The sequence below is a fragment of the Lynx canadensis genome, chromosome C1, assembly GCF_007474595.2.
Source record: "Lynx canadensis isolate LIC74 chromosome C1, mLynCan4.pri.v2, whole genome shotgun sequence".
NCBI classification, from domain to species: domain Eukaryota; kingdom Metazoa; phylum Chordata; class Mammalia; order Carnivora; family Felidae; genus Lynx; species Lynx canadensis.
In genome coordinates this window covers 200,621,688-200,631,754 of record NC_044310.1, presented here as the reverse complement: position 1 = coordinate 200,631,754, position 10,067 = coordinate 200,621,688, and the positions used below count along the sequence as shown (strand labels likewise).

Here is a 10,067-nt window from a genome sequence, read left to right as displayed (position 1 = left end):
TGGGAAAAGACGGAACAGTCAAGAAAAGTATGATAAGGATGAGCAAAGGTGATTTGGAAAACAGGGCACCGTTGATGACCTTGCAATGGCACTCCCCAGGGTCAAACCAGGTCACCAAGCAGGGAGGAAGGGGTCGGCAGTGCCGAGATGGAAATGAAGAGCGTTACAAATCTCACGAGAAGCTTCAGAGTGAATGGAAGGTCCATAGGTTAAGGGACAGGTTCAAGGAAAGTTTCATCTATCACCGACCAGGTTAAAGACAAAAAAGGAAAAAGCCCGCAGAGAGAGGGAAGGAAGGCGTGACAAGAAGAACAATAGTGGGCAAGACTACAGGGCGGAAAGAGCTCCCAAGGAAAGGTAGACTGGGCTTGCCTGGTCCTTCCTCCACCCTTCACTTCCAAAGCTCAGATATATGGACATATTTGAAAGTTTTATGGGTTAGATATAGAGGCAGTTGGATGAGTTTATATAGACGTCGCCATAAACTCAGCTGGCCTCAGTGTTTTCCGTAAAAGCGGTATTAGGTTGTCAGCTGTGAGGAAGATAGATGGAGGAGAGAAGGGGATGTTTGGGTTTGGGTGTCCCCAGAAGCAGACTGAGGCAAGTAGTTTGCTTGGGAGCTGGTTCCCGGAAGCACAGTATAGGAGCAAGTGGGTGGGAAAGGGAGGGGAAGGTAGGCAGTAAGGATGCCCTCTCGGTCCAGGGACCACTGTGGGGACTTCATCTGGTGGGGAACTCTGGGGACCCACATGCAACACGCTCCTCAGAATTATCCTGCAAGAGACGTGAGGGAGCCAGAGAATTTATCCACCAGCTCTCATCAGTCATTGATTTAGGGCTGCTTCCAATGGGTACATCCTGCAGACACACTGATGGACAGTGCCATGCACATTGCAAGAGAGGGCATAGCAGGCTCTGGCAGCCAGGCGCAGGCAGTTGGAAGCATTCCTGGAAAGGATACTAGCTGAGAAGATACGGATCCAGCACCAAAAGCATCTGCTAGAGACAAGAACTTCGGTGGATAAAAAATGTTTGAAATAGAATCAGGTGAGATGTGTAATAATGGTTCTTTGGGGATACGTAAAGGGGGTTCTTTTTTTTTTAATTTTTATTTATTTTTGAGAGAGAGACAGAGTGCGAGTGGGGCAGAGGCAGAGAGAGAGGGAGACACAATCCGAAGCAGGCTCCAGGCTCTGAACTGTCAGCACAGAGGCCGGCCGACACGGGGTTCGAACTCATGAACGGTGAGATCATGACCGGAGCCCAGTCAGACGCTCGACCGACTGAGCCACCCAGGCGCCCCTGTATAAAGGGAGTTTTAACAACTGGAGAGTCAGCTCAGAGTAAAGGGTGTGAATCTGTAATGATCTAACGAAGCAAAACTTGGGACCCAAAAAGATTCCAGACACACAGAGGTGAGAGCAGGGACTACAGATGGTCAGGATGAGCTATGGCCAGGAATAGGCAAGAAAAAAGGTCATAGCGGAAAGTCAGGGGATGGAAAACATTCCAAGCCCCGGAGACCCACCAATGGGCTGGTTGTTGCTTCCTCCAGACATGATATGAGGATATAAAAGTAAAACACCACCGAGAACCTAAAGGGCTGGAAATAGATTATTGGTTCCACTGCCCTCGTTCAGCTGATAAAGGAGCTGAAAGGGACAGAGGGGGGAATCTGGAGGCCGTGGCGTGGCTAGTGAATTTCAGTGCCAGAATTACAACCCACATGTTCCACTGCTGCCTTGGGCTGTTTTCCCCTGGGACAGATTCCAGTGATTATGAAAGGTCGACTCAGCAGATGGAGGGAAGCAAGAGAGTAAAGAAAATGTAATCAGAGCATAGTCAGAGCTGGGGCATCTGCCTGGAAGTGACAATGGAGCAAAGTTCCCGCCTTAAGTAGAAGGAGACAGTGTGGCTTTGCCGTCAGGGGAGCCGTGGTTCTAGCGCTCTCACGGAGGAAGGTGGGGGCAGTCTGGTAGGAAGGGGTCTTGTGAATGTGGCTCGCAGCTGCCTTTGCAAAGTAAACGATGTTTTCTCTTAGATTAGGAGGAGTTCTTGACAGAGATCACAGAGAGCGAGCTAAAGCCCACTCCCCGCTTTCAACAAACCACCCTCTGGTCCCGTCCTGGATCAAAACAGCAGATAGATGATCCATGTGCATGTCACAGAGATGGAGTGTGGAGGAAATGTTCGCCCTAAGGTAATGCAGCCCTAAGGAATGAGGGGTTTGGTCAGACACCCTGAAGATGAAGGTCAGGCTTTTGAGAACAAGCATGGAGCCCACGTGTCTTGTCTGCAGCCTCCTGCACTATGGAGGCATGACAGGAAGATACAAGTCTTCCTGTCTAGTAGGTCTGCCCCTTGCCCAGGGTTGGGGGAGGCTTAGGGATGGGGACAGAGCGAGGAGTTAGCCATGGAGGATCAGCTCGGTCTGCCTGCTGAGTGGGGAGACCTTCGGTCCCGGAGGCACCCCGTTGGCCTCCTGCCTCTGGTCTCTGTGACATTTAGTGGCGTAAGCAAGCCACTAACCCGAGTTTAAAGGGTACTGCGACGTAATGTCCGGGATCTTTGGGGGCCACCTTTCAGTTACATGGGAAGGCACAGTCTGAGGTGACTGGGAGTCGTCTGTCTGCATCGGCAAAGGCGCCCTAAGTGAGCAGCAGCAAACCGCGAGAAGACTCCTAACAAAAGTGGCCCCAGGCTGCCACAACGGGTTGACGCTAGTACTGTGATGAGAGGGCCGAGGCAGGAGAGGTGGATGAGACAAGACTTCAAGAGAAGAGGTATTTAGTGTGAACGTTGGTTTTTAACAAGCACTCAAAGACCATTTCATGGGGAAAGCACAGTCTTTTCAACAAATGGTGCTGGGAAAACCGGTCAGCCACATGTGAAAGAATAAAGTCGCACCCTGACTTTACACCCTATACAAACGTGAACTCAAAATAAATCCAAGACCAGGGCACCTGGGTGGCTTAGTCGGTTAAGCGCCCGACTCTTGATGTCGGCTCGGGTCACAATCTCATGGTTGTGAGTTCGAGCCCCGCGTTGGGCTCTGTGCTGAGCGCAGAGCCTGCTTAAGACTCTCTCTCCCCCCACCCTCTCCCCTTCTCCCCTGCTCACTCTCACTCTCTATCAAGTTAATAAATAAATAAACTTTAAAAAAAAAGCACAGGAAACAAAAGAAAATCTAGAAAAATCAGATTTCATCAAAATTAAGAGCAATTGTTAGGAATTATCATCAGGAATAATTAGGAATTATTAATAAGGGACCAATATCTAGTTTATATAAAGGATGATAATGCAACAAAAACACCTCAATTAAAAATAGGCAAAGATCTTCAAAGCTCTCATCAGACAAAAGAAGTCTTTCTGTAACTGCGTGGTGACAGATGTTAACTAGGCTGATCGTGGCAATCGTTTCTCAATATACACAAATATCAGATCATTGTGTTGTGCACCTGAAACTAGTGAAATGTTGCATGTCGCTTATACCTCCATAAAAAAGAATAGGCAAAATGGTAAAGTTTACTTTATGTGTATTTTACCACAATAAACAACAACAGAGAAAAGACATTCAGTTTGTGGGAGCAGAATAATCATACAGAACTGAGACCATGGAGGAACCAGAAGCCAGAAGCCAGCTGCTCCCCCCCCCCCCCCCCCCCCCCGGCCCACCGCCGCCCCGTCTCAGGGGAGGAAAGTGGTGTCATCAGGGGAAGAAAAGCACCTGAGAGCGTTTGGGGTCAGCGGATGTGTAGATGGGGCTGAGCATGCTTGGAAAAGGTACCAGATGCAGAAGGGTTTTTGCTTTGAAAAAAGAAAAAGCCAAACATCCCTGTGGTTCAGGGATTAGAGAGGGGGAAGAGCCAGCTAGGGATCAGTGTGGGGTGGGGGTGGGGGGCTAAGTGGGATGAGATAAGCGGTAGGAGTGGGGGTGTTGCTGGTGGGGGAGGAGAGGGGTGGTGGGTAGGGAGGGTAGCTGGCGTGGGAGATGTTGCCCACGGATTCTTTTTTAAGCCGATAGTTCCAAGCTTGGAACGGGCGTCGAGACTGGACCACGAAGTGCTGTCTCCTATGTGCTCCAAGGTGTGTGTTTGTACGAAGTCCTCGGGGCCCTCCCGTGGGACACGACCCCTGTCTCGCAAGGACAGATGCTGTCCCTCCCCTCTCTTCTTTGCTGTACTTCCTACAGCCCCTGTGAACTTCCCCCATCTGGCCGTGACCAGTCTCCAAAGGGCATGACCACGGTTCTAACTCGGCTTTTCATGTTCCCAGCTCTGGCTTTGGAAGTCGCCCAGAGGAAGGAGCAGGATTAAGGAGAAATGTGAACGCATCCTTCCTGTGTATTGTTTCCCCCAGAGCCAGGATGGCCAGCACTTGGACATATTTTGAGCCAGAGATTTAGAGTCTAAGTTAATTTGGGAGAAAGGAGCTTTTGTCCTTAAGGAATTTAAAGCTCAAGAAGAGGGTGTCACATTCTATAGCTGTGACAAATTGAAGAGAGAAAAAAAGCGGTCTTTCCAAGGATGGGGTTAATTTACACAGTATGCAGAAAACTGAGCCGGGTCTCAGGAAAATGAAAATCAGGAAAGCCAGCAGTGGCCCGGGCAAAAGCCAAATTAATCTCTAGAACCTGCGTTGGCTTGTCGAAAAGTAAACACAGGTGAGTTCCAACGGGAATGGAGGTAAAGGAAGGTGGGGGGGTGTTCCTTCCCCTTCCACCGTGGGGACATAAAACCCCCACCAGCCTGTGAGCTGCCCGAGGTAGAAATCATCACGTCTGGTCCCTTGGTGACTTACAAGATGTCTGGCCCTCAGCAGGGTCTCACCCACCGTGGGCAGAATGAATGACTGAATGCCAGACCCAACAAAGGAAGGAGGAAGTGAAAGACGAGCGGAGAAGGCCCCATTCCAGCCCACATGTCACCGATAACGGTGATAAAATGAAGGACAAAGTGGACTGAGTTATGATAGCACTTCGACTTTGTCTAACTTTGTGCAAACGCTTCGTGTTCGGCCGGGATAATGGGAGTCCCTGGACGGGTAACAAACAAGTGAGTGAGCAGAGAAGTGGTGTCTTCCATTTGCAGCCATTTACAGTTTGCAAAGCTATCACGTGCACATTTTTTCCATAGAGTCTGTAAACCACCCCATGCACAGGCATGACAAATAGTACTTTCTCCTTTGATGAATAATCAAACTGCAATTTGAAGGCCTGAAATAACTGAAATCACAGAGCTAAAAGTGGCAGAGCACACATTTTTGACCTGTGGTTCTGGCTTTTAGGGGGCCCACGCTCTGGAACAAAAAAATCCCACCCATGTGTTCAGCCCCGTCAACGCCAAGCAGAGCCTTTTTTTTTTTTTTTTTTTTTTTTGACCCAGGTGTCCAGGAATAACATTGGGTCTGGTTTTGTGCAGGTTGTTCATTTTTTTTTTTTACAAATTTTTACAATTTTTTTTTTTTTTTTTTTACAAATTGTGCAATTAAATTATGAAATGTGTGACTCAAAAGAGTCACATCTCCTCCTGCCAACAAAACCATCCGTTTCTCACATCTCACGAACGAACGAACGTCAGAAATGCCCATTTTCGTTTCTGCCCTTCCGGCGATTTCCCCACCTCCCCGCTGTCTGCCCCTGTTTCTTTGCTCGTTTTCCCCAGGCTGGTCTTCCTTTCGGAACTTGAGAAGCATTTTTGCCTTCCCGCTTGCTGCTGTGCTCGCTTCGAATGTGTGCTCTCCTCCTCCCTCTTTACTTTTCCCCAAGGCCCTGGAGTTGCTTTCTTTGGAGACAGCCTCTACCCACTCTTTCTTTCCAGCGCGGGGGCCAGCTGGCCCCCGAAATCAATCAGGGGCCCATCAGAGACCGGGCTGGCCGCTGTCACTCCCGCCGTGGAATTTAGGTAAGTTCCCCGGAGGCCCTTTAGAGCAAACGTGTCCAGAGTCGGCTCTGCCTCACGGAATCCTCCCATTTCCTGACGCCTCAAGGATGTCTTTATCTGCTAAGCCATCGAGTTTCTACTGGAGGAGCGTGGACTCTCTTTGTGTTCCTTCCCTCTCTCCTGTGTCTTTTTTCTTTTTTAAAACGGGCTGCCTGGTCTCCCAGGAGGCTGTCAATAGGCTTCGCCCACTCTGCCCTCTCCGCAGCTCTCTCTTGTCCATTTTTAAAGTTTCCCTTTTCAGCACCGATTTCAGCCAGCCTCCCACGCCCTGAGCCTTCCTGGGGCGGCGTGCCCTGTACTGCCCGGTTTAGGTGCTGGAGGAGTTTAAGAGAACTTTCAGTCCGGGAATTCCAAACCTTTGTGTGTTTTCCTTGGGGTCCATCCATGCACTTCTGGGGAAGCTGGGATGCTCCAAATCTCATGCAAAGTGTCAAGGGTCTGGCCACTAAAGGGGTAGCGGACGAGGGACCCCACAGATTCCCATTTTGTTCCCAGGAGGCTCCCCTGGCCCAGCCCCCTCGTTTCACAGATCCGCAAATGCAGTCCTGTGGAGCTAATGGGTGTGAGCTGGGAGCCCCACTTGGGGCCTCTCTTATTTGTGCTCTGCCGTATCTGCGTGGATCTTTCTGCCCCTCGAGGCTTCCCTCAACACTCCTCCTCCGTCCCGGGTTTTCCCTTTGGATTCTTGCTTTCCCGCATGGGCACACACATCACGTACCCCCTTATGCTTCCACAGGACTGGGGGCTCGCTGCATAACTGGTGGGGCCCACGGCAAAATCGAAAAAGTGGGTCCCAGCAGAGGGTGGGAACGCGATTGCGAGTTTGGTGCGGGGCACCTGCCTGGGTCCCTGCATGGGGGATGCGTGGGAGGTCCATGTTCAAGTGTGCATTGAATCAGCCGTGGAGCTGCAAACCCGGGAGGCCGCCATACCTCACCCCGCATGACACACTGTGGGGCACACGCTGACCCTAACCCTCCCTGCACCTGAACCCAGGCCAGGGCAGGTTAGCAGTGGAACATGGCCCACCATGGCGCCAGGCAAAGGGCGGCCGCCGAGGTGGAGGGGGTGGGGGAGGAGAGAGGAGGCCATCCGGGGCCTGGGAATCAGGATTCAGACTGCAGGCTGTGGCCACCCCAGCCCAGAGAGGCAATGGGGGGTGGACGCCACGTGAACAGAGGCTCCAGGCCTCCTGCACATGCTCCTTGGTCCCACTGGACTTGACTTACACGACCAAAGATGGAAGTGTTAGGAAGCTCCAGATGGCAACAACTGAACATCAAACGGAGTGTGGACCCTCCTGCATGGGTCACGTGCCCATGAAGTGTCCTGACAGCCTGGGACAGTTTTCAAAGCACGTTCACATCCTTGCCTTTGTTCTGACCTCTAGATAGCCCTTTGACTCAAACCGATTGGGTGTCTTAAGCCTTATTTTACAGGCAAAGACAAGACTCCACCAGGCATAGCTTACATATGTGAGTTCTGGAGTCAGACAGCTCAAATATGGGCTGGGCCTCAGAGGGGTGAAGGTTCTTCTTCAGGGTTGTTATGGGATCACAACAAATAATGTATGGAACACGTTCCCTGGTGCCAGATGCAGTCAGAATGCTCCATAAATGGAGATGTTAGTGTGCCCAGCGGATGTATCTGGCTTTTCCCAAAATTCTATTCATGAACACTGTCACCAGTTTTCAGTTTTTACATCTTATCTGTACCATTATTGGCTTAATATTTTTTAAATTTAAATCTATCTACTTCTTTTACACTTCCAGTGTTATTTAATTTAATTTTATTTCAAGTGGTTTTTTAAATTTATTTTTGAGAGAGACAGCGCAAGTGGGGCAGGAGCGGAGAGAGAGGGGGACAGAGGATCTGAAGGGGGCTCTGTGCTGACAGCAGATGTGGGGCTTGAATTCACGAACCGTGAGATCACGACCTGAGCCGAAGTCGGACGCTCAACTGACTGAGCCACCCAGACGCCCCTCCCATTTTGTTTTATAGGGTAACTTCATTTTACTGTCAAGAATGAAAGACCAGCATCACTCATCTTAAATAGAAAGGTAAAGTAAATTCGTGGAAAACAACAATGGTATGAAAATCTGGCCAGATACTTTTGCTTGCTGAACACTCTGAGCTTGTACCTATTCTTTGTCAAAGAGGGAAATTAGCAAGGATTAAAGACTCAGCCTCGCCCTGAGATTTCTCTTTGACTTCATCTGCAGGAAATCATTTTGTCACTATCCCATTCAATGTTACCCTGTGTCCAGCTGGTGCCTGTACCATGACCACGAACTCTTGTGCGTTTCTTCGCCTGCCGCGCTTTGGGAGAGCCTCGACACGAGGTTAGGACGCAGTGGAGCTAAGTTTCACAAAACGTGTAGCATGACTGCAAAAAACTAGAAACCCACACAAAGCAGCTCCAAATGGTTTTCAAGGACACATGGACTGAAAGAATTCACATTGGCTCCTTAATAGTGATCACCTCTGAGGAAGGGAAGAGGAAAGCGTTGTTGGCAAAGGGACTTGCACCAGAATCCCAACATTTTAATTGTTTTACCAAAAAATGCTTGAAATAGGGAAATACTTTTACAGTTGTTAATTCTGCATCATGAGGGTGTGATTATGTAGCGTTCTTCAGACTTTTACGTGTTTTTGAGTTTTCTTAAATGTAAAAGACAATAAAAGGGAAAAGGAAGAAAAGAAGCTCAATCAGGCAAAATGCTCCCAGATACGGATGCAGGGAAGGATCAAAATGCTTTGGTAAATCAGGGACTGTATCAGTTTGCTACAGCTGCTGTAATAAATACCATTGACTGCGTGGCTTAACCAATAGAAATTTATTGTCTCACAGTTGTGGAGGCTGGAAGTCCAAGATCAAGGTGCCAAAAGGTCTGGTTTCCTCTGAGGCCACGCTCCTTGGTTTGCAGGTCGCCGCTGCCTCCCTGTGTCCTCGCACGGTCTTCCCTCTGTGCGTGCCTGTGTCTTAATTTCCTCTTATAAGGACACCAGTCAGACTGGATTCGAGCCCACCCAAATGATCTCATTTTCCCATAACTACTTCTCCAAAGACCCTATCTTTAAATGTAGTCATATCCTGAAGTATTGGGGGTTAGCACTTCAACATATGAATTTGGGGGGCACAGTTCAGCCCATAACTCTTTAATTAATGACCCCTGCTGACCTACTTCATTATACAGGAGTTTCTTGTCACCTCCCTTTACTGATTCTATCGACCTTCCCTCTTCTTCCCAATGTCCTGGACATCCAGGCAGGGTTTCCTGATTGTCCCACTGCTCGCTCCTTTTTGATCCTTCCTGGAATCAATTCCTGCTCCCTCCAGCCAGCCTACAGAGTTCCATCTGTCCTCCTTACCCCAGCTTAGCCCATCTCTCTCTCTCTCTTTTTTTAACGTTTATTTATTGTTTGAGAGAGAGCGGTGGAGAGGCAGAGAGAGAGGGAGACACAGAATCTGAAGCAGGCTCCAGGACTCTGAGCTTTCAGCACAGAGCATGACACGGGGCTCGAACCCACGGACCACAAGGTCGTGACCTGAGCCGAAGTTGGCTTAACCAACTGCACCACGTGGGCGCCTCTAGCCCTGCCCATCTCTTTGAGTTCACTCCTGTCTTTGGATTCTCCACTCAGGAGCCCGATGGCACAGCCTCCACCCAGGTTGAATCTCTGCAGCTTCATGAGCCCAAACTACCTGCTCATTGACTGCACATGCGACACATTTCTCCCGCCTCCCATCTGCACACAAAATGCCTACGTCATCTATCTTGTCTCCTTTCTTGAGATGCTTCCAATGGGGCTGTCGGTGGCATTCACCTGCCCTGTCTCCCTGTGGTTCTTACCATTTTGAGCTCACAGACTGTATCAGTCAGCATCCAGTCAAGGGAGCAGGAACATCTCTAGACACTTAGCCAGATTAGGAACATACTACAGGGAATTGTTCACATGAGGGACGAGAGAGGAGAAGCCAGGCGGGGCGTGGTGAAGGACAGGAACATGGCGGCCCATGTGAACAAGGGCGACACGCTAGTGACGGTGGAAAGATAGCAGGACAGAAAGAACCTAGTCCCGCCATTCCCCGGAGCTGCTCTCTAGCTCTGCACCGTGTGAACC

The 10,067-nt window shown here is 49.7% G+C and overlaps 1 long non-coding RNA gene across 2 annotated transcripts; it reads left to right on the top strand.

Annotated features, from left to right (window-relative positions):
* Positions 1-5,580: 5,580 nt before the first annotated feature.
* On the top strand, positions 5,581-8,768 carry LOC115521695. 2 transcript variants are annotated; one of them, XR_003971144.1, is made up of 3 exons: positions 5,581-5,903; positions 7,944-8,002; positions 8,165-8,768. It is a non-coding gene; the product is annotated as an uncharacterized LOC115521695 (long non-coding RNA). The 2 variants fall into 2 exon arrangements; XR_003971143.1 differs by having other exon boundaries at positions 7,944-8,768.
* Positions 8,769-10,067: the final 1,299 nt, after the last annotated feature.